The 24359-nt window shown below is 37.2% G+C and overlaps 1 protein-coding gene across 31 annotated transcripts in view; it reads left to right on the top strand.

Annotated features, from left to right (window-relative positions):
* ERC1 (ELKS/RAB6-interacting/CAST family member 1) overlaps positions 1 to 24359 on the top strand; it is a 272618-nt gene that overhangs the window by 121173 nt on the left and 127086 nt on the right. The window lies entirely within an intron of this gene.

Raw genomic sequence — 24359 nt, 5'->3', positions numbered from 1 at the left:
TTCCAGGAGAATAAAAACAGGCAATATTCTCTTTTAAAAGTCTTTCCTAAGCTGTGGTCCATGCAGAGCAAGCTAGAAATTATCTTGACTTCTAATGCTTCTACAGCTGATCAAACTCTTGTGCAAAGAAGAGCTGTAGTGCCTGCAGAAGCAATTGTCAGCGAGCTGAACAGCAAATATTGCTGTGCCTGTCAGGAACAGTGAGTGTTCCACTGCAGCAAGGTGAGAAGTCACATCCAGAGACTCAGTGCACAGAAACAAATGGGATTTTTCCAAAGGAGAGTCTCTCTTGCCTGTAGATTTCCCTTTTGCCAGCTCTCTGTGGCAGCTGCACCGTGTGCTGGCAGGGGCAGGGAGGTGGCACCACACTTCCATCCACACAAGAGATGTGTCACCTGCTGGGGAGGTGGGCACAGAGGGACACAGGAAAAGACAGTAGGGAGAGGAAGATGAAATTAAAAACAGAAAACTGTTCTTTTAACCTTTTCAATGCAGGCAAAGCTGCCTTGTGCTGAAGTTAACATGAAGGGAAATGTTTCCACTCTTCAGTAGCAATTACTGAGTGGGAGACATCGCTTTTCAGATGAAAGATATTAAAAAAAAACACGTGTTAAGTATGGTGCATGCTATGCAAAAGTTGTAAAATATACTAAAGTCAACACAAGCTTGAAAGCACGAGCTCATTGGTATATATTTATTCTCTGTGGGGAGGATTTTGCTTTTTCTTTTGGGAAGGTGGGCCCTAATTCCACATTTCTCCTGTGGGTGAGCAGCCCCATAGGTTTTGTTTCTGTCCCCTGAGGTGGTGGTGTGGAGGGTTTTGTAGCTGTCTGGTTATTCACTTCCTTTGTAACTAACTGTTTGCTCTTTGTATTGCCATTCCATAACCTCCTGTCTCTCTGTAACTTTTCACTCTGTGTTCTGTTTCCTCCCTTGCCGTTCCCTCCCCTGTCCCACGGCTGTCCCGAGCTGTGTGGTTCTGTTTGCTTTTGTGGGGGTGTTTGTCAGGAATCACGGCTCCCCCAAGCTGCCCCCTCCCTGCCAGGTGTCTGTCCCCTCACCACAGCACCTGGGGGGGTTTGTGTGGGACCTCCTGGGAAAGTGAGTGTCCTGCAGGCTCCTGTGTCCTCCTCTGGGCTGGAATGTGGCCATTCTGCTGCTGCTGCTGCTGTCTGGGGCTGCTGCCGTGCCGCTTCTGCCCCAGCCCAAACAGGACCTGCTCGTGTGGCTGCTCGTGACCACGCTCCAGAGGAACCTGGCTGCTGCTCTCCCTGATTCCAGCCCAACAGAAGCTGTTGCTATTTAATCCCAATTCTCTTGCTGTGTTTTACCCTTGGTCCTAATCTCTTGCTACCAGTTCTGCCTGAGCCAGCTAAAACTCAGTGTTCTCCAAGTGTTCTAAAAGGTGTCATTGGCAGAGGTCAGTATTGACTTATTATTGAGTTTTATTGTGATGACTATCCTGTAACAACAAACAAACAAAAGGTAATGCTCCTTATCTGGGACATGGCCATCACAGCCTTCAGAGCAGTTTGTAGAAAGCTCTGTTGGAGTGCACATACTGTGCAAATAAGAGCTGGCTCTGTACTCGGGGGGTGGATGAAGAATATCTGTGTGTGTGTGTCTCCAGAAGCCAGCACTGAGTGAGCACACATGGAACTCCTGCTTCCAGCTGCAGGCTGAAAATTGATTTTCATTTGCCACACTCACTACATAAGATAGGTAGTTCTTGTGAGGACACAGGGCTTGTTTTTTTCCTGAAGGAAACTGTCCTTTGGGAACAAAGGAAGACAGCACTCAGCTGTGGAATACCAGCAGTCCTGTTAAGGACAGCTGGAATTAGTGGCTATTTTAAGAAAGAGAATTTAGAGAGCTTCCCTGAAAAGAATTTAAGGATGCCCTTTACAAGAAGCCTTCCAACTTTTGATTTGTAGAAGCCAAAAGGTATACCTCTCATCTTAAATATTTCTTCTCAGCAGTAAATAAAAGATTAAAAAAACATTGTGAGATCTCAAAAATGAGAAATGAAAAATGCTGAAAAATGTGAACAGCAGAATGCAGCATCCCATTTTGTCTGTCTTTGAGACAGATATATTTGTGCAGTGTTCTATGGAGGATAGAAGGAGAGAGAAATTAGCTGTATTTTCCATCAGCTTTACAGTTTCCTAGAATAGTGTAAAGGAAACTGTACTAGTAAATTATGCCCTAAGTTAAGTCAGCAGTTTGAAGCTGAAATATTTACTTTCAAACTGCTACTCATATCTTGGAATAATTGTCTTTGGTTTTCAAGTTTGTTGTTTCTGTGGATTTTTAAATAGTTTTTTAGGGCATTCCTAGGCAAGAACCACATCAAGGCATATTCATAATTTAAAGATATGTTGTCAAATTTAAAGAAAGGTGTTTAAAAAGTCATAATCATCACTGCTAAAGTTAACCTTGAGAGATGGTGTAGCTGTAATTCTGTATTGTCTTAACTGATTATAGTCCTCCAAAAATAAATTGAACTCTGATTCAGGCATTGGAAAACCTGAAACAATTAAATATTATTTTAAAATACTTCAAACCATTTTGCTGCCATAAAACATAACAGCAAATCAAATATATTTGTCTTCTAGTTGCGTGGCATTATTACAAGGCAGAATCTGTTGTGGTTTTCATCCACTTCCCTCAAAAATCTGTAGCTTAAGGGAACATTAAAGTTCTAAGGTGAATCACTCAAAACTTTGGATATTCTGAAATGAAGATTGCCTTATAATTTTAATTCACATTTTATGTGAAACAATACAATTTTAACCATATATGAACAAACTTTTTCCATAAAAATGCTGCCTCTTGTGAAGGACACGGCTGAAATTCTTCCCCAAAATCCCCAGTTAGGTTGAACCTGTCATGGGAAATAGCAGCACAGCTTTTGAACATTTGGCAGCAACTGAGGACAGGGTTTTGTAATGGAAAGAAGTGATCAGGCCCACAGTTAGTCCAGCTCCACCTCTGAGCACACAGATCTGTTGAATATTAAGATTTTCATGATTTCCAAGCTAGGAAAGGAAGAAGTAATTTCTTTCTTCTCAGCCTGGCTGTATCTGCATACAAGATCAGCATTTCACCTCAAGTCCCATGTCAAGTTTCACAGGGGGAAAACAAAAAACACTTCATATGAACATGACTTCTGGGAGCAGACAGGAATAAAAGATGCAGGCACATTTGCTTACAGGTATTTAACTGCAGACACCTGAAAGTGTGCTGACTTTCAGAAAGCTTCTGCTCCTGGAATCAGCCTTTGTTAAAGGGCCTTAGGAGCAGACTCAGACTCACTAATTGCTTTTGAAACCTACATCTAAGGAGGAAAAGAGAGGCACAGAGACACTGCCAGTAATTGCAAATCCATCTGTAGAGAGCAGCAGATAAAAACCCCACCACAGTGATTTTATGGTGGCTCCTCAGTCCATCCCCACCTTTCTCATACAATGGGATACCCTCCTTTGATTTGTTCTTTATTTAGCTCTCCTTTATTTCCCATTCTTTCCCTCCTCCTGTGTTCTGGGAGAAGCTGCAATTTGTGATATTGCAGTTCTGAAATAGAAGGTCAGAGAGCCCCAGGTGTGGTGAGCAGTGGGGCTGGAGGAGCTGCCACCCAGACCTGGTGTTCCCTCCCTGTCCCAGCAGCCCTGGACTGTCCTACCCTGTCCTGCAGAGAGTGATTCCATGGATTCCATGGCACTGAGAGCACACCAGCTCCTTGGCAACCTTCAGCACTGGGCTGGCTCAGAGCGTGGTTTGTCTGCTGATCTGAGACTGAGGATCTGACCTTGGACCCTCCAGGAAAGACCCTGCACTAGAGGAATGCCAGAAATTATTGTGAACTTTCTTCAAGGCTTCTTTTCCTGCCACATTTTCTGTAGTGCTGAAGTGCTGCTTGTTTTTATCATTAAATCAAGGTGGTTTTCCAGCACTCCCTCTCATGTCTATTATCTGTAAAGAGTGTAGGAGTTGTCATCTGCCTTATATTGTAGCAATAATGGATTTTATTTAGCAGATATCTCCTAATCCAGCTGTTAGATCAGCAGAGTGTATAATTAAAATAATTATAAAGGTGAGGAGAAAGTGCATCAGGTAAATAATGAGCCTAGTCTGCATATCAGTTTCATTGTTACCTGCCTTTATTACATCCCTTCAAAAGCTGTTCTGTAGCTTTATTTCACTCAACATCTTTGAGCAATATGGGAGTATCCATACTCACAACCTAGTGTGAAAGGAGCAGAAAAAACCCCACCAAAACTGTCTTTCATACAACTGGTACAGTAAAAATAAAAGTTGTCAGGTCCTGGCATTGTCTTGGAGTACAGAAAGAACAAAGGGAATATGCAGTAATTGCCAGTAAGGCAGTGAAATAGTAATTTTAGTGCTCCATTGTGGCCATCTGTGGCTGGGTTTGTGCTCTTAGACCCATGCACACATGTGTGCATGATGCATACACAAACCTTCTGGCTCTGCCTTCCATCTCTTCCCTAGCCCTCCAAATACCAACCTAGAAAAAAGACCAGCCATCATTCTTTGTATCAAGAGAACATTTCAAAAGGGGTAAACATAAATAGCCTTTCTGCTCTGACAGACACAAGGAAGATCAAATGCCTGTTGTTCCCTGTCAGATTGCTTTGAAGGAGTGACAGAGTAATAAATACACACAATCACTCACTGGCAGACAAGGGGAATTCAAAAGTTGACTGAAAACCATTACATAAACTCCATCCTAAGTACATCTCAGACAGATGTAGCAGGCTCATTCCACTCCCTGTAATGACACAAGCATGTGGGAAAAAAAAATGTAGCTGGAATAACCAACAGCTTTGGTTAAAATACAGATTTCTTAATTAAAATGCCTAAGCTTTCACATCTCATTGTTTTGATCCTCACCAAGTGATCAGACTCAAGTTGGCTCTACCTTTAAAGTTCAGGAGATGTGTTTACAAGGAGAGTGTGTTTCTGTGAGCCTGCCAGCTGGCATTGCCATTGTCTGCTGTCCCTGTGAGTGTTGGTGCTGCTGGATTTTGGGAGGAACGCTGCAATTGTGCTCTTGCTGGAAGAGAAAGGTGCAAATAGAAGCTGTGATTCTGCTCTGTGACCAGCATGTCTGGTGTGTCCCTGGTCCTGCTTGCTTGGGGCTGCTGCCTGCTGTGCTCCTGTTCAATTTCACTGATTTGTAGCCCATGAACTGAGCTCCAGCCCCAGCCCATGGCAGAGCTCCATTTACCTCCCAAAAGCTGACACTTGCAGGTGTCTGCCTTGCTTTAGTTGGAGTCATAGCACACTTACAGAGCTTTTTTTTTTCTAATTTAAATGTGCTTTCACACATAGTCCTTATTTTTGTTTGGGTAAATATTATGGTAATTCTAAAAATCCACACTTCTGAAAAATACTTTGTACTTCTGTAACAAAAGCTTGGAAAAGGAGCTAGCAATTACACAAAACTTATTTTTCTTTGGAAGAAGGAATTATTCCATAACAAAATGGAGATGTAGCAATAATTATTCTGTTTAAAACCCATGCAGCTGGTTAAATAATACTTCAGTATCACACAGAAAATTGCAAGTGACCTCAGCATAGTGCTGTACACGCTGTTTTGCCTTCATCCTGTGCCAGCAAAAGATGCTACCTTTAACAGCAGTTGGAAGAACTGTATGGTTCATTTAAACCCCCCTGGGCTGTTCTGAGTTGTGGACTGTATGTTTTTCACTGTTAAACTGAAGAAACAATATCACATCATTACAACACAACCAAAGGATCCCCAAAACACAAAATGAGAAGTCCTACATTTTTCCCCTTACCATATTTATTCCCATATTTAACCAATTTTTTATTTTCACATTTTTGTTCCCTTTTGTTAAATCTGTTTGCAGTCTTGGATTTCAGTCAGAATTGTTACTTACACATTTTTCTTTATGAATTAACCCAGGCTTTTGGAACCTTAGAAGTTACTTCAAACGCTGAGATGTGGTATTTGCATTTTACAAGTCTCATCTTTCCCCAAATCCCCAAATAATAAAGCCTTTACAACAGCTGTCCTTGAAGAGCTGGATTTGAGGAATGTTGGTTCAGAAGCCAAAGAAAAGTACCTTTGCACTGGTTAATCTGTTACAGACCAACAACAGCTGCTTGTACAAATTCAACACCCTGCACGGTTGATAGTAAAATTTATGCCATAAATAAGGACTTCAAATTTCATTTACATGCCTCCATATACCAAGAGTAATAAAGAATATAGCAGTTAGCCTGTCCCATAGAAATATTTTTATCCAGCCTGTATCCTGCCTTTTTAGAGTGAAATTTTGCCATGGGAGAAGTACAACAAATGTTGTAAAATCCAAATTGCTACTTTGGACAGAAGGACATTTCCTTTGCCTCTCTTTTATGGACTGAAAAACCATGAAATTTAAAACCAGATTGAAAAGATGTGTATTTCTGGTTCCTTGGTGCCTTGCCTTGCTGTTATCAGTGAAATTGACAGCAGATGCCTATGAAAGATACGGGAGACATTTGGGGTAAAAAAAGCAATAATGAACCTATGGGACCTCGTGCTCTACAGGGGACTCCAGCATTTTGTCTTGGTCAGTTCTGCTGTTGAACAATGTTGGAGAGAACTGTCAAAAATTACCTGTTTGGTCATTATTGTTTTTAGATTGCACCTGGTACAGGAGAATGATGTGGCAGGAAGAAGAGGCAGCTGCTTTTTTTGTTTCTCTTTGGAAGGGGTGACTTCAGTGTCAAAATTAAGAAAGATGAGCTTTTAGCTTTGACAAGTCTTCAGGTCTCGAGGACTTTACTCAGAGGCTGGGGTTTTTCTCCTTTCTGTTCAGTCCCTTTAGACAAGTTGGGATCATCTGCAGGAAAAGTGAAAAAATTGCTTGTCTTGCTCATGGAGAGAAAATAAGCCCTTAGATGATGTTGTAAAGGAAGACAATAGGTTTCATCTCAGATAGTCAAACTCTGTATTTTCAAAATGTTCATTAGAATTCTGGAAGAAGGGTACTTGCTAATGATGTGATGTAAATCCAGAGTTTTCTTGTAAGATGGCTTATTTTCTTTTTCCAAGAACTTTTAAGTATTGGAGACTATTTTCTCTACAGAAAGTTGCCTCTAATTGAAATGGTGTAATCTAATCTAAAGGTCCTTTTTTCTCTTATTTCTTTTTTTTTTTTTTTTTTTTTTTAGATGTCTATAAAACATGCAGCTCTGTGTTTGTGAATGATTGTGTGTGTCTGTGTGTCATTACCTGATTTATATCTGCTTGTTTTGTCCTTTATTCTTGAACTGCTTTATCTCTGGACTCTGTTTTCACAAACTCTAACTCTTTCTCTTTCGCATCTCCTTCCTGGATTTGCTGCTCCCTTCAGCCTCACCTCAAGGTCAGTATCCACTTTTGAAAGGGTGTTTATAAGACTGTCTATTCAGCTAAAATTGAGATCGTACAGAAGATTGCACATCCAATTACATGATTACAAAATAAAAGATCAGAGGATCGGTTAAGTCTGTGTAGGAGGATGGGTTGAATAGGGTGCATGTTTAGAAGGAAAGAATTTATATCAAACCATTGTAAATCAATGCTGTTGTGCACTGGCAGGAAGGGGGAAGGCTAACCAATGAAGTTTTTAAAGGGAAAAAAAACCCAACAGGAACAGGAAGCTGGAGCAGGACAGTTTAAATATCACTGGTTTTATCTGTTACTTTGAGAAGAGATTGGCCATTAGCCACGTGCTGTGATAGACACACATGGTATGGAGTGAAGAAGTAGCTCCTCTGAAATACTGCTTGTAGGAACTTTAACTGCTGGATCTTTATCACTGCATCTGAAACCTGACAGTGGTGCTGCAGAACTGGTTTTGGTGCTGTTCTCTCAGAAAGAGCCAAGGGCTGAGGGTTAAAGATCAGTGAATTAGCAAGAGGATGAATTTGTGAAGACACAAAGTGATAAACCACTGAAAAGAATTTCAGCCATGGCTTTTTTTTCCTGTTTTTGTATTTGAAAAGCAGTTTCTGACCACAGGATTTGGGATTTCAATAGAGTAGCTCGGAGTAAACGTCTGTGGCCTAAATAATACAAGTAAAAATACATTATTTAATGACTCTCATTTGCCTTTGAGAGCTCTGCAACCACGTTGGATTTTAGTCTTTGCTGATAAAGTCTGTTGGTAGAAACCATCCGTGACTCCTGAAGAAGGAATGATCATAATTGTTCCAGCAGCGTCTTTGCCCAGCCAGCCACAACTTAATGACTGAAACTCTGAGTTACCAACCAACATCTGGCTTTGCTGTTGATGGTTGGCACAGAAGAGCGTGGTGCTGGCAGGAATCCCCTGGTGCTGGGGTGCTGCTGATGCCTCTGAATCGTGTCAGCTTGGCTGACCTCGGCTTGGCACGGGCGGCGCGCTCGCGGCCCCGCTGCGCGCTTTTCCTTCCTCCCACAAAAGATGGGATGTTAATCCTGTTGTTGTCATCCATCAATACCTTCCTCACACTTGTAATTACTGGGGAGAGGAGGCCTGGCCTTGAATGACCCCTCCAGATCCCAAAAACACGAGTGGCAGGAAGCTTTTGGTGCCCTCTGGAATAAGCGCTGTGCCTCTTGCTGGAGCAGGGAATTCTGCTGCTGCAGCACGGGAACAGCCTGGGGTGCTTTGGATGATGAAGATGTTAAATTGTAAATGTTGAATTGAAAATGTAAATGTTCAGTCCCCATGGCTGCAGGGTTGTATCAGTTCCTGTGCTGAATTAACCATAAACAATTTCAGGGTGCTGCTTGGTTGTGCTATTTCTGGGACCTGGCGTGGTTTCTCTTTTCACAAACAGTGTAACCACAACTTTTCATTTCACACATTTAGGGCATAATGTAAAATTTGGCTAGAGGAGATCTGGGTGTGATTTGAGGTGACCAAGTGTTAGGAGCAGGAACTTGGAAGAGTTTTCTAAGGTGTTAAAGAGATTGTCCATTCTGTCCTCACAGTTTCTTACTCGGTTTATTGATTATTTTGGATTACTTTTCTTCCCATTTTTAAAATGATGGTGGTTAGTTGCTGAGGTTTTCATTTATTTGTTGAAATAAATCAAGAGTGTAAGGAAATAGGTGGAATGACTGCTCTTGGAACTACAAAATCTCTTCTGGCCAGAAACAAATAAAAAGATTCTCCTCAGGGCAAACAGGAAAATTACGGTGGTTGAAGTACTCTAGTTTCTTTCCTAAGCATTTCAGACTTTGTCTAATTACTATGGACTGCAACATATGAAGAAATAGCTGTTTTGTGAAGTTATAGGCTACCTTGAAAGCTACTGCAGGAGTCATAACTTTATTTTTCTGTGAATGATGTAAAGCAGTTTTTTCAGACATCAAAGCAAATGTGTCTCCTGGAAAAGAACTGAATATGTGAAAAGTGTGTTAGGTATGTCTGTCCTCTAACAGGAAAAAATCCTCTTGAATTATTTCTGTTCTCATCAAGAGCAGCTTTGGTTATATTAATTACATAATTAATTAATTAGTTAATAATCCACATCAGTGTTTGGTTGTGGCATGCACTCACTGCTGACTCACAGGAAATAAAATTGTCGTGGAAAGCACAGTGATTAAAGCAGTTTGCTGTGAGAAGGTTTTTGCTAAGCATCTCTGCTGGTGACAGCTTCCCAAAAAGAACTCCCCAGTGCTGGCTGAGTTCAAGAGGAACAAGCCAAATAACACTGCACTGCTGTCATTACCTGCAGCAGTGAAAAAAAAATAGAAAAAATGCCATAAATTCATGTGTTCCAGTTCTTCTAAGCTGTTCTTCCGAATATGTGTCATGAAAGTTGAGATAGATAAAGATGAAAAGACTGGCAATCATGTGAGCAGCTGCATACTTTTCAAGGGAAGAAATAATGCAGAAATAATATAAAATATATAGATATAATAAAAATATTGAAAAAAAAATGCAGAAATAAGATTTTCCAGCCCCAAACTAGGTAACAAACAGCTTAACAGGACAGGAGATATCCCACAGCAGGCTTGTCTTTAAGTGATCTTGCTTTCTACTCTCACATTTTCTCTTAGTTTACATCACATAATTGATTGTACTGTGTGCCATATTTTAAAGCAAGTAATCCAGTTCTTAGAAGAACATTTTCTGGATTTTTTGATATACTGGGGAGAATTTGACACTGTAGGAAGTTTCTAATGAAACACTGTAAACCTTATTTCCACAAGCCAAGTGGTTTGGTGATTAGAGGAGTACAGGCTGGTGGCGTGAATCCAGGTAAAAGTCTGCTAAGAGTGTCCACATAAAATTAAATGTCAGTGTAGCAACTCAAGTGTAGCCTTATAAAATCAAAGTAAAAACAAAATACTAAATCTGAGGGGATTATTTCAGTCTTTTTTCCAGAGTCCTAAACGTATATATTAAACAGAAGAAGTCTAACCACCAAAGAAATATTTAAAATATCATCCTTCTATAACAAAATAACAGATAATAGTGTATAAAATATTCAGCCAGTACAGGAAACTCAGGGTGCTATTCTGTCTCGTTAAGGACTTTTGGATTTGGGTTCTTTTTCCCTTTGACCTGAAGATTGACAAGAGGGAGGCAGTTTTCTCTTGTTCAGTCTCAGTTGTTTATTCTTTTCTTATCAGCATTAAAAGGTACAAGGAGCTATGTGCATTATGGTAGAAAAGGGGTAAAATGGCCAACAAAGATCTTCTTCAAGGTCTTTTATATGTCCATTTACCCAGTTAACAAATGCCAACTAAATTATTTTTCTTAGTGACCCAATGACCCAACACCTGTGTGCTGCACTGTGGTATTTTTTACCCAATCACTCATTACTACCCAAAAACCTCCAAGAGAAGAACATGAAGAAGAAAGAAGAAGGACAAGAGAAAAACCCTAAATCCTGCATCTTGTCTCCTGTTCTCCAAACTACTTTTTCACCCAGTGATTTAAGAAACTTTCTAATCTACACACTTACACTTTTCCTATCTAACTTTAACATTTGTTCTCGTGTATCACCATGAAAACATGCTCATGAATTTCATGTTATATGAAATTCAGTGTTTTTCTAGATCTTATAACTAAGTATCAGAAACAAGGGCACACACTCTGTATCTCAGACTCCAACACTATTCCATAGTCGTTTTTAACAGCCAGAAAGCAGCAGAGCACTCAGTGGCAGGTGTGTGGTGCTGGCAATGCCTCTGCACACTGACAGGAGCTGACAGCAGGGCAGGAGAAGTTCCTCTCCTTCCTGGCTCTCCAGTTTCAGACCTCCAGAAGGCTCCAGGTCCTCCCTGTGCCACAATGTTGGTCATAACCGTGCCAGGAAGTGATAAAAATTTCAAGTGTGTTGAGTCAGCAGCGGTTTTAGCTCAGCAGAGACAGAAATGTTGTCTTCAAAGAAGTTTCCACTTAAATTTCCCTGGCTGTCTCCAACAAGCAGTAATCTGTAGTAGTTGTTTTCTATTCAGTATATGTTTCCTGTAATTCTACTTTGAGTAAAAATGGCTTTGTGGAAATATTGACACTAAGAAATACTCTTTTTTTTTTTTAAGAGTTATCTGATTCTTGTAAGTGAGGAGAAATAAAGCATCTTAGAGATGACAGTGGGGAAGGGAAACAATAAAGGCATCAGGTGATGATGAGTAGGTCACAAAATAGAGCTGTGGTTTTCTTCTTAAAAGAAGTCACTTGTGTAGCCTTTCAAATTTTCTTTATATATAATGATTATCAGAGCTCTCCTCCTCTATCTGCAGTGGAATCTGTACCTTTCCTGGCAAAGGTCCTCTCTTCTTGCCTCATGTGACTGCAAAATTAAGCAAAATTATTCACAGCTGTACATCATCTCAGAATTTTCATTTTTTTGTGGTCTGACGTGGTCTGGTCAATTTCCTACTACCTGCTGAAATTAATTTAATTACGTGAAAAAACAACCAGGCGTTTTTCTCTTGGCGTTATTCCTTTCTTTTCAGCACACAAATTCACAAAATGTTCAGGTTTCCAGTGGGATTTTGAACTGAGGTAGCACTGGAAAGACAAATGGCGTGGCACTAGGGAGGATTTGTGTGTGTCTCACTATGCTGGGAATTTTGAAGAGGTCTGAGTCAAATACTCTGAGAAGAGAAATCCTTCACAATTTCCTTTTTTTTCAGGAAAAAACACATTCATAACCAAAAGGTGGGCTCTTTACCATATTATTTGAAACATCAAAAGACAACATTATTTCTAGAAGACATTTTAAAATATGTCTTAATCTTCCTGTATCCCAAAGCTAACAAATTACATAGCATGTCATCATCAGAAGATTAAATGAAATGATCACTCAAACTTCATGCAACATTACACATTTGGACTAACCCATATGTGTCCCATCAAGTTTAGTCTAAGGAATAAAACCTGAAGGTTATTTTCCCTCTTTAAAGCTTCCTTGCAAAATTTTATCCCCCCAAATGGCTAGATTTTTATTTCTGTTCAAACTCTAAAAGCCAAGCAGTGAATGTGTATGTCTGTGGCAAAATAGGATTGGTGCAAAAGGTTCCATAAGTGACAGAAGCACCAGCTTTAACAGGCCCTGCACTCAGCAATAATATGATATTAATGTAATAATATGATATTTACAGAGAATGGAGTAAGGCAGGACATTTTAAAAAGCAGCTGAAAAGGATGAGCAGCTCAGTATCTGCTTTTCCTCCATTTTTCCTGGTAAAGGTCTCCTTTCAGATTCCTGAACATTAATGGTAAAGTGTGCAGGAGTGAATCATTACACAAGGTGTGCCTCAGATGCTCAAAGCCTCCTGTTCCAGGTGTGCCTTCCTCTGCTTCCCTTCCCAGTTGAGGCCATTACTCCACTTAGATCACATTTTCCATCCTCATTCCTGTGGAACCAGCTTCTCTAACAGGCCTGTGCATCACCTCTGCAAATAACTCCTCATCTTTTGCAGGAAAAATATGTTAGATAAGCAGAGATATTTACTGCAGTCATACAGTTTATAGATTCAGTGAGCAGTTCTGTTGCTATCAGTCAGTTAATTGGAAATCATTCTTAATCTCTTTACTGTAAAATGAAAACAAAATTTCTTACCCATGAAATCCCATGTAGGCTATTAGAGATAGTGCAAGATAAAAACATGCTTAACATTCTTAGGCTAAAATTAAATTAGAAAGCTCTTTTTTCCCCCCCTTTTCTGTTTTATGGCTCTGTTCCATTTCATTGTTTTTGCAGGGTGGTGTATTCAAGTATTCCCTCCTCTGCAGAACGTGTTCTTCATCTGCAGACAATAGAGGGCCCTTTCATACTGGAATATTCAGCTTTTCTAGATACTCTTCTTGAGGTACCCCAGGCAATTCTGACAGATTTAATCAAGCTCTCAGTAACTTATTTAATTTCCTGCTTATCCAGCAGATAGCCCATTCTTCTTAATTAAAAGAAATGTGGGGGTTTTTTTTCACTTCCTTAGAGAACAAAGTGTTTCCAGTTGTCACTTTCTGTTCCTGGCTGAGTAATTAACTCCCATCTCCAAGGGGTAAAGTGCCTCCTACCCCTTTAGTGACCCAGCACTCCTGTCTTGTAAAGTGCTTTTAATTTTTTTAATTCCTTTGTATCTATTTACAATACTGAACAGATCTGATAGAAACTGGCATCACAAATGTTGGTAGTTTTGGGGTGGCAGTGGGCTTGGAATGATTCACTTCCAACTTCCTTCCTCCAGGCACTTTGGAATGAACTTTACCATTACAAGTGACTTAATTCTTTTTATACAAAACCAAAAGTGACCAAGAGTGACAAACTGGAGTGGCAAAATGTTCTCTGTAAATGCACATCTGATTTATTGAAAATTCCAGAGAGGAAAGAGTGTGTTGTGTGTTTACTTCTGCATCCTGGAATAGTTGTTCCTTGAATTAAAGGTAGGGAAATTTTATTTCTAAGTAGAAAGGGATTCAAAAGCTCCTCTTCTCTTTCTTTTTCCTGTTTTGACCATAGTCTCATTAATATGAATTAGATTTTCAATTCATTCTGTTCACACCTCTCAACCTCTGATGTATGTCTTCATATAAAAAGAGAGATGATTTATAGAAAATATATTATATTTTTGTTAGTAATACTCTTCTTGACAAGAAAGGCTGTTGTTTGCTGATATTCCCTGATGGTTAGGAGTGTTCCCCAATGACTTGGAAAATCAGTTCATTGCAGGGAAACAGAAAATCTCTCAGTGACATCTTGCATCAAGGCAGTTGCCCTGCCAGGGGGATCAGCTCAATTAAAATCTTAATTTTGCCTCATTTGTCTCAAGGTCACCAAATAAAAAGTGGTTCACTGGAGTAGTGTAATTGCCTAGATAAAGAATATCTCTGTCTGAGTCCACACTCCAAAATAGAGCTAATTTAATTAGCCAACCTTCTGATCTCTGAGGGTATCAGTGGGAGCATATTTCAGATATCTGACACATGGGGCATCTTGTCACTGGAGGTTTTTTTAATGTGCTCCTTCATCATACATTAAAAATTAAAGTATGTATTCATAATACTCATGGACATACTTGTTCTGTATCAGATCCATGTAATTATATCAGATTTTTATTTGGGCTATTTATTTATAAATAAATATATTATAAATACATTATAAATATATTAAATATATTATACATATATTGTAAATATATTTAATATAATATAGATAGATCTAGATCTAGATCTAGATCTAGATCTAGATCTAGATCTAGATCTAGATAAATATAAATATAAATATAAATATAAATATAAATATAAATATAAATATAAATATAAATATAAATACATATAAATATAAATATAAATATAAATATAAATATAAATATAAATATAAATATAAATATAAATATAAATATAAATATAAATATATTTATTTATATCTCAGTGACATAAAATCATCAGGCTTTTACCCCCAAAATGGACAGGTTTACAGGATTTCAGAATGATCCTGCTAGCATTGCTTCCTTTATTTTTATTCCTTTATATTTATTAGCATCTTTTCCTTTATTTTTTACAAGACTGAATGCTCTTATGAATGTATTTCCCTTTATATCAGAAATCCTCATGCACTGAGTTACTGCATTCATGGTGCCTTTGGTTTTAAAGTTTAATAAAAACTGCTAAGTTTAATGCTTTTTGCTTGAAGCCTGGCTTTTCAGTATTTGTCAGCTTAAATGTGTGAGACATATCTTGCTATTTATTTTTAAGCATACAGCTATCAAGAGGACAGAATAATAATGTTCAACTCTTATCCCAAATTCCTGCAAATTTTTAGAAAGGACTTTCCTCTCTTCATAGCTTGTTTACACACATACAGATGTTTTAAGCAACTCTAGCATGGTTCTTAAATGCCTAGTTTTCAAATTTTCTTCTCCTTACATAAATTTTTTTGGTTGGTTACAAGGGCTAATTTTTACATTTGATTTTTGTTTTTCATTGTTGTTTGTATTGGGTATTGTTCTGGAAGGAATTAAAAGATCTCATGCCCGTCTGAGAGAAAACAACTGCTGCATTGTGATTTGTTTTCTCTTCTGGCTAGTGGGAGGGCAGTTAAAAAAGATCACGGAAATACCCTCTGAAACCTCAATAAAATGCCATTCATAAGAAGATTTTATTGCTGTTTGGAAACACTTTTTGGGGCAGAGAGGGGCTGGCTGTGTGTGATCTGCTCCCAGGGTTTGTGAGCTGAGTTAAAGGTAAAGAGAAAAGCACATTTGGGACTTCTTCCCACACTCTTAGGGCCAAATTCAACTCACCCAGCGTGGTGCAGGGACAAGGAATCCACACCAAAGCCTCATCAGCCCTTTTATAAATGTCATTATAAATGTCATTTTTGGCTTTGCATCTCTTTGCTCAATTAACAAAAGCAGGCAAAAAAAATACAACAGGACAAACTTATTTGTTGAACGACTGAATGCTTTTATTAAGGTCCTTAAAATATTAGTATTTTATAATTATAAAGTATTTTTCTTAACAAAGGAACACCCATGCCAGTGTGTTACAGGTTTATTTCAGAGTTCACCTGAAGTTTGTGTTTTTAATGTTCCTAGCAACAATAAAAAATTGCAGAGTTTTAAGGTTAAAGGTTTCATTTCTAGTTCAACTTGTGTCATCTTTCAAAAATACTTATCAAACCTGACATATAATTAACTTGGTATTTAATCTTTGAAGTTTGATTTAAAATTCGACACCAGTTATGAAATTATGTATTCATCATCAGTGAATACATCATATGTATTCATTTAGGTATTCATCATTTTCAGCACAGAACTTGCTTCTTGGGAAATAGGTGCTGGAGAATTTAAGTGTTTGGGAAGCTGCACATTCATTTTATTAATCTTTTTTTTTAGCTGCACATTAGCTGGACAAATAGGTGCAAAGGATTTTATCTACAAAACCGTAATTAGAGATTAATGGAAACATGAGGTGCTGTTTACCAGAAATATTTAATGTCTTGTATTTGGCCCTGTCTGAAAGTAAACCTTTGGTTTGCTTGATTTGATATGGACTTGTTGCACTCAACAAAGACATTTTGTTTAATCTCTGCTGATAATCCCTCAATTTTAGCCAGTTGGTTGCAGCAATTTTTATTTTCTTCTTTTTTATTTTTGAGAATACTCAGCAGCATCTGACTGCCATTGTACATAGCTGGAGTGACTGGAGGGCACCCTGGTTAATTCTGCTGGTGTTTTTTTAATTCCCTCATGAAATATTCCATGGAGATTAATGCATTTATAACTTATTCCACTTTATTACTTAGTAAACCTCATTGTTGCTAATGAATCAGGTGGTAGATTTCTTTTCCAAGGTGTCTCTAAATTAGGGGAGGGCTGGGATAACATTTTTTTTATTATATTGAGTTCCTGTGTTCCCCTGGCACGTGCTCCCCTATCTCGTATCTTCCATCAGCTGTTTCTGGAAGAAAACCTTGGTGTTGTTTCAGCTGCAGGGATGTGCTGATGTGCTGAGTGCAGCAGGAAATGTGCATTAGATCATGCAAATAATTCTTATCACTGAGGGAAGACAGTAAAGTCGAGATCTCCTTGAAGCCTTGACTTCAGCACCTCTTGATTCAGACACTCTTGGGCTCCTGTTCCTAAAATTTGGGGCGAGTTCCCCACAGCCTTCATCCCTTGCCTGCTCCAGTGCTGACCTGAACACATACTTTGTTTTTAGAAATCAGAGTTTCCAAGCCTCAGGAAATGAAGTCCACCCCCCATCCCTTAAAGCCACCGTGGGACAATTTGACTCACATGCAGTTAAATCTTCAGGATCTGTGAATATTTACCTTGGCATTCCTCACCTTGTGGAAGGAGCAGTGCAAAATGAAGAGAGGTTTTGGGAGAGGTTCACAGGCAGAAGGGGCAGCTGAGTGCTGAACAGGATCACTTTAAGTGATTGGTCTTTTAGCCTGGATGCAATGAGCAATAGAGGTGGTGATATTAAACTGAGTTGCTGAAGCACAGTGAAATTATTACTTCTTTTAGGCAGTAATTTAAAGCACCATTTTTGATCTTGTTACAATATTGAAAGTTGAAATATATATTATTATATTATATATATTCATATATTATTGAATATATTAAATATATATTAATATATTATTGAAAATAATATTTTGATCTCGTTATAATAGTGATAAACTACTCAAGGGCTGGAAGTGCTGTGTGCACCCAAAGCCAAGGAGCAGGCCCAGATAACACTTGCAGTCCTTAAAAACAAACCCCAAGCTGAGGAAATTCCATGTAGACCTTCAGCAGTGTGGAATTCCCCTGATCCCAGTTTTTTCCATGCCTAAGATGAAGAACTTTGTTCAAGCCTTGGCAGCTTCCCTTTGGCTGTCAGTCACACCACACCAGCTGTGGTGATGGGGCTGTGAGATGTGGTCGGTCCTGTTTCCTTCCCCACTTATTTATCTTCCTTTCATCACTTGCTTTTTCTTGAGGTCAGACAATTAGCCTTTCCAAACAGTGCCATCATTCCCCATGATGTGGTGACCCTAAGGAGTTTTGAGCAATTAAAAGCCAAGTCAAAACCTTTCAGAACAGTTTTTTTTCCCCTTATTTTCAAAACAAAGCAGCATTTTTGGGCAGAGTTTTTCCTTGGTTTCCTTCTGCTGTATGCCCCAGAATGTCAATATTTTTCTTTGTGTACCAAAACTACAAAAAAACCTGCAAAAAAAGCAAGAAAACCCAAACAACTCAGCTGTGCCTCTGTACTGATGATCTTTTAAATTCAGAAGTTGTGGTTAAAGATACGGCCAGCTAAAATATTTTGTGGGGGCAGACCTTAGAAACAAAGACAACGGAAATTTTGGGGTAAATATCATTATTTGGATGCTTCTGTGTGTCTATTAGGACTCCAAAGTGCTTGGAGAGCTTAGCAATGATAGCAGCATCCTCAGGGAGGGCTGTGGGAGCAGTGATGGGACAGGAGGAGAAGGAATCAGAGGATGTTCAGGACAGCAGGAACAGGCTGAGGAGCACCATGGGGACACTGGAGCAGAGCAGTGGTCACAGCTCCCAGCCTGTTCCAGCAGGAATGTGTGTTTATGGTGATATTTAATGTGTCCCAGAAGTTCACTAGCTCTGTTTTGGATGAAAAGGACAGTGCTCTCAGGGGAATGGTTCAGTTTTAGGCAGTGCTGAAACAAGCAGGGAGTTGGACTCGGTGATCCTTATATCTCCCAACTTGAGATGCTCTGTAATTCTACACATTGCAGAGCCTAACATTTCATAGCACAAGGTACTCTGACAATTCAAAATAAAGTAAATTATTAGGACATTGCATCCAGTTTTGGTGTAGGCTCTCTCAGTCACATTGACTATTTTACCAATTTAAGTCATGTTGAGACACATGGTGTTCTTTAAAATGCTTTAAAGTTCTTTAAAGTTCTTTAAAGTTCATCTGTCCACCAGGATCAGTAGCTGCAGCATCCTGTGGGTGGTGGTAATGCTACAGCAGTGAGGGCTCGAGCTCAAAAATGCCTCTGACATGAAATATTTGTCAGCCAGAGGAGTCAAATGAGGTTTTTTTCTGTAGCAGTGCACAAGGTTTGTTCCTGATTCACTGTGTGAAATACAGCCTGTGTGTGTGGACATTTCTTGTTGCAGGTTCTGTTTTCTGTGGTGGTTTAAATCATTTTAAATGTTTCCTTAACTTGGATTGTTCTAAAAACACTGTTGTGTGTTAGCCACATAAATGTGAAGGAAAAGTATATATATACTTTTTATATATTTATATATATAAAATATAATATTAAAATTCAAATTAACTTATTCATATTCTCAGTTAACATTTTAGGAACTTCTCTTTTACAAGAATAACATCTGAAATTATGTCAGAAAAGATAACCAGATGCAGATAATAGCTTAATGTGTAGCATGAAAATCCATATGAGGAGAGAATTAGCAGCTGTATGTGTGCTGATGTACATTACAGTAAAAGATAATGAGATTAGTGTCAAAATGAAAAAAAATATTGACATTAGTACAGGAAAAAAATGATTTCATGAAAGCATTAATAAATAAAAGGGCCTGTGTTTCAACTGGTCTTAGTGAGGAAAGGTTTTGCCAGGGAGTGATGGGTAACAAAGTCACTTGCCACTTTTCAGGAGTGCCTGGTGCTCCACTGCTCTTCTGTTGTTTATATTTGTCTTCCTCTTCTGAAATCATTTTAAAATGGGAAATCTTTGCATTTGGAATTTTTTATTGCTTATTGTGATTGTTTGGCTTTATTCCCCATGGTTCTGGGCTATATTTCATCACTGGAAATTGAAGAATTTCACAGAGAAGTGGAAAGGTGTGTCGCCTTAAAAGTGATTTTTTGTTTTATTTTGTTTTATTAAAGAAAGAGTAAAGAAATAGAATAGAAATAAATAGAAACAAAGAAAAGTAAAGCCATAGACATTAACAATTGGTTTCAGTGTTCAGATTAGGAAATCTCAGGGGATTTTTTCATCAGGCACATGGCCTAAACCAGGCACCCAAAATCAAAGGATGTGAAATGATTTATTCTGAATATTCTGTGTTTAGTTGAAACACTTTGGAGCATTTGTTTTTAAATCAGAAACCTGAATTTGATTCTACTTCCTTGTATCTGATACATTACACTGTAACAGTACTTGGTGTGACTTACTGTGAAATGGAGAAAAATTCAAAATAATGGAAAAGAGTTTTCACTTTTGAGGGCAAAATGTTTTAGCAGCTGGACTCTCAAAAAAGGATAGTTATCTTAAAATTGCTATTAAAAATGCAAAAGAAATTGTGAAATTTGGAATTGTGATTTCCAAAATGAGTGGGATTCTTCACTGTAACTTGACATAAACTTTCTCATTAGATTTTTCTTCTTTTATATATGACTATAACATTTTTATTATTGGATTTGAGGTGACTCTGAGAATAAACATCTTTTGGGATGAGGTACTTTTGCTCTTGTTAGTTTTGTTGTTGTTTCTGCTGGTTCCAGTTGATACCTTCTTCAAAGCTTTATCTCACTGAACGTGACCTGGCTCTCCAGCTTTAATTAAAATTGCCAGAATCCTTTCTCTCTTTTGCAGTCCTGTTTTTGCAGAGATGTTTGGGTAGGAATGTGTATTTATGGTAATATTTAATGTGTCTCTCAGAAGTTCATTAGCTCTTTATTTTGGATGAGGAGCCCACGTGCACATTGCAAATTGCTGTTTGCTGTACATTCAAACAGTAATGCATTCTAGAAACATTCATAAACCTCTAAGCTCTTGCCATCATTGTACATAAGTCATTCTCTTTTTACTATCTTTAATCTTGTGCAGGTTTTTCCAGTTTTAATAAAAATACTCTCAGAGAGTAAGGATGTTTTTTTTTTAAACTTAACTGTCCCTTTGATAGGGATATGTGCTCTGTATTTGTGCAATTGCATTCAAAAGAGTTAAAAGAACATCAAGCTTACAAAATTAAGCTCTCAAACTGAGGGAGTTACAGAGAGCTTTGTTTCTTTCTTTCTGTTTCTTTCTTCCTAATAAGCTTCCTTATGCACATATAATATGAAAAAATTTCCTCCTCATAAAATGTCCCAGTGGCAGCACGCTGACTTCAGTCACATACTTTCTGTATTTATTTTATTTTATTTTATTTTATTTTATTTTATTTTATTTTATTTTATTTTATTTTATTTTATTTTATTTTATTTTATTTTATTTTATTTTATTTTATTTTATTTTATTTTATTTTATATTTTTATTTTATTTTATCTTATTTTATTTTATATTTTATTTTATTTTATATTTTATTTTATCTTATTTTATTTTATATTTTATTTTATTTTATATTTTATTTTATCTTATTTTATGTTATTTTATATTTTATTTTATCTTATTTATATATTATTTTATCTTTATTTTATCTTATATTTTATTTTATTTTTTATTTTATTTTTTATTTTATTTTATTTTATTTTATTTTATTTTATTTTATATTTTATTTTATTTTATTTTATTTTATTTTATTTTATTTTATTTTATTTTATTTTATATTTTATTTTATATTATATTATATTTTATTTTATATTATATTTTATTTGATTTCATTGTGCCAGTTCAGTATGTGGTCCAGTTCTGCACATTGTTCAGTGGTGGTGTGAAGATGAAATTGTTTATAACAATCATCAGTAGTACTGCAGTGTTTAAAACAGCAACAGAACTGTCTCACTGAGCAGTTAATGGGGTGATACCTAATAAGCCATTATTATCAAGAGGTCTCTTGAGATTAAAAATATAAGTATTTAAATATTTTAAGAGATTGTTTGCATGTATGAAAAGATGATTCTGTGACTGGCTTTGAAGACTGGGAGTTATCTGGCAGAGAAGGAAGAGCATTCCTTACAGAACCACAGTATGAAATCTTCAGAGCTCCACAGAACTTTCACTGTGCAAACATCCAAGGGCTGTGGACTTGTGTGTGCTGAACCTTTTGCATGATTCTCTGCATGAGGGATTGGAAAAGTGAGAATTTTCATTGCTACCACAGGCATTGAGATGAGATGAAATGTGTTTTTCATGCCTCAAATTACTCCAAGCCTTTTTAGGTTTATGGATTTGGAGTTTCACGTGACTGTCACAGATTTATATAATTAAACAATTTGGGAAATTTTAGTTAATGCCACAGATACCTGCATTGTTTGAAAAGTTCATGGCCCAACTTTTGTTCCTTTTTGGCACCAGAGGTGCAGAGGGATAGTTGTATCTTGCACATGATTCAAAGCCAGGTTAAATGGAGCAGCCTGGTCTAGTGGAAGGTGTTGTGAAGATTGATCTCAGTATCACAAGCACTAGGTAATTTCCAGATTTAACTTTAATAAAGCTTATCTTTGTCTCAAAGCATCTACCTAATATATTAGAATGTCATTAATTTTGATTCAGACATGAGAAGGAAAATGTCAGTACTACATATCTTTATAATTACTCCTTTCTTTGAAATAGTTGTTTGAAAATATTTTGGACAGTGTAGGAGATTATTGACTTCAAACATATTTTGATGAGGGTTGGGGCTTTATTAATATTGTTATTAATATATTTATTATATTGTCTTATCTAACTAGGTGGTTATAGTAATAAAGATAATTTTCCCAATATGTGAACCTGGCTTTGCAAATTTATAAAAAAAAAAAATCTTAATTTTCTAATTTTAATTTAAAAGTCGAGTAAAAATTCTCATATGGAATTGAAAGTGTTGGATTGACATATTTTCATTTTCTGCATCGATTTAGCTGTGCTTTCTGTGTTTATTTTATTGGACAAATAGAACCATGTATTGTACAAGCTGAGTTGGTGCCAGCATAATATTTCCAATAAATTGTTTAATCACTGAGCAAGTCTGCTTTCAAACTGGGCAATGTTCCCACTGCCAGCACTGGGTTAGAATAACTCAACAATTACACTGGTTGTGTTTAAAAAGCATCCTGACTCAAATCAGCTGGAACTCCTGGACAGGGTAGTTAAATATGCCAATAATCTTTTAACATCCTCAGAAAAGGACTTTCCTTTTTTATCGGTCTCTGGAGGCCATCAGCACTTTTTCACCCTCATAGTTTGTTTTAGCACCAAGGAAAACTTGCTGAAAAAAGGAAATTTTTCCCAGCCTCATTTGGCTTACACTGGAAAAAAGCAGAGCTCAAAGTTGAACCTAAGTGTTTCTGGAGGAACTCAAAACACTGACTGGTCATAATTTGAACATAAATATATCACAAGGAGATATGCTCTTGATCATGCTTCTGTTGTGAGTTCTGAAGAAAATATTAAGGAAGGGTTGTTTGTCATCTGTTCTAAAAGTATTTCTGAAATACAGAAGAAACATTCTTCCCTGTCTGTGTGGGTGACATACCAGATCTGAAGCTGGTATATCATTCTGTTTTCTAAACACTAAATTAAAGAGCTGTCTCCACTACTTGCATGATGTTTTGGGGAAATCTTGCAACCAGAGAATCTGTCTCTTATTCCAAAATCCAAACTCCAGATATAATTATGGAGAAAAGGGCTGAGGAAGCAAAGCTAGCCTGTTTTGTTTTGATTGGACTAAAAGTTTAGACTGAAGTTCTCTGTGGTCAGGAGGCTGAGATTAAAGGGTCTGTAATTAGATTCAATACTCCATGTGTCTTAATGCCCTGAAAGGCCAAACCCTGGCTGCAGGCAATGGTTGCTGCCAGGATCATCAAAAATAGTCCATAGATGCAAGTGAAAAGGAAATTATACACACTTCCTCAAACTGTTTGTCCTTACTTGTTGTGTCTTGTTTGTGTGAAAAAGAAGGGATGGGAAATCCCTCAAAATATCAGGAAAATGGATAGATCTTGAGTTTGGAGAGAAATTGTTTTACTTCTGGAAACAGATTGCTTAATTTTTGTAATCCTCTATATTCAAGTCACGTTTCAGTGTTTTTTATTTAGTGAATTCAGTAGTTTTTCCTTTCACTCCTCCTGTTTCCCTCACATTAAATACAGTGGTACCCAAAACAAAATAGGTTATTAGATGTCTGTGGTTTTATATGTACATGTGTGTGTGTGTGTGGGTGCAGAGAAGAGTTTTCTTCCCCAAAGTCAGAAGAGGACAGGTGCATCTTTCGATTAACAGTAATGAATAATACTATTAATGAATAATATGTAATGAATAATAATATCTATACCAAAAAATAAATAATGAATAATGAACAATGAATAATAAATAATAAACAATAATAAATAATAATTAATGAATAATAAATATTGCATAATGAATAATGAATAATGATTAATAAATAATAAATATTGCATAATAAATATTGCATAATAAATAATAAATAATAAATAATAAATAATAAATAATAAATAATA

Source organism: Cyanistes caeruleus, chromosome 4 (assembly GCF_971803275.1).
Source record: "Cyanistes caeruleus chromosome 4, bCyaCae1.hap1.1, whole genome shotgun sequence".
In the NCBI taxonomy this organism is placed as follows: Eukaryota; Metazoa; Chordata; class Aves; order Passeriformes; family Paridae; genus Cyanistes; species Cyanistes caeruleus.
The sequence above is the reverse complement of the archived record's forward strand: the minus strand, read 5'-3'. Positions and strand labels throughout refer to the sequence as shown.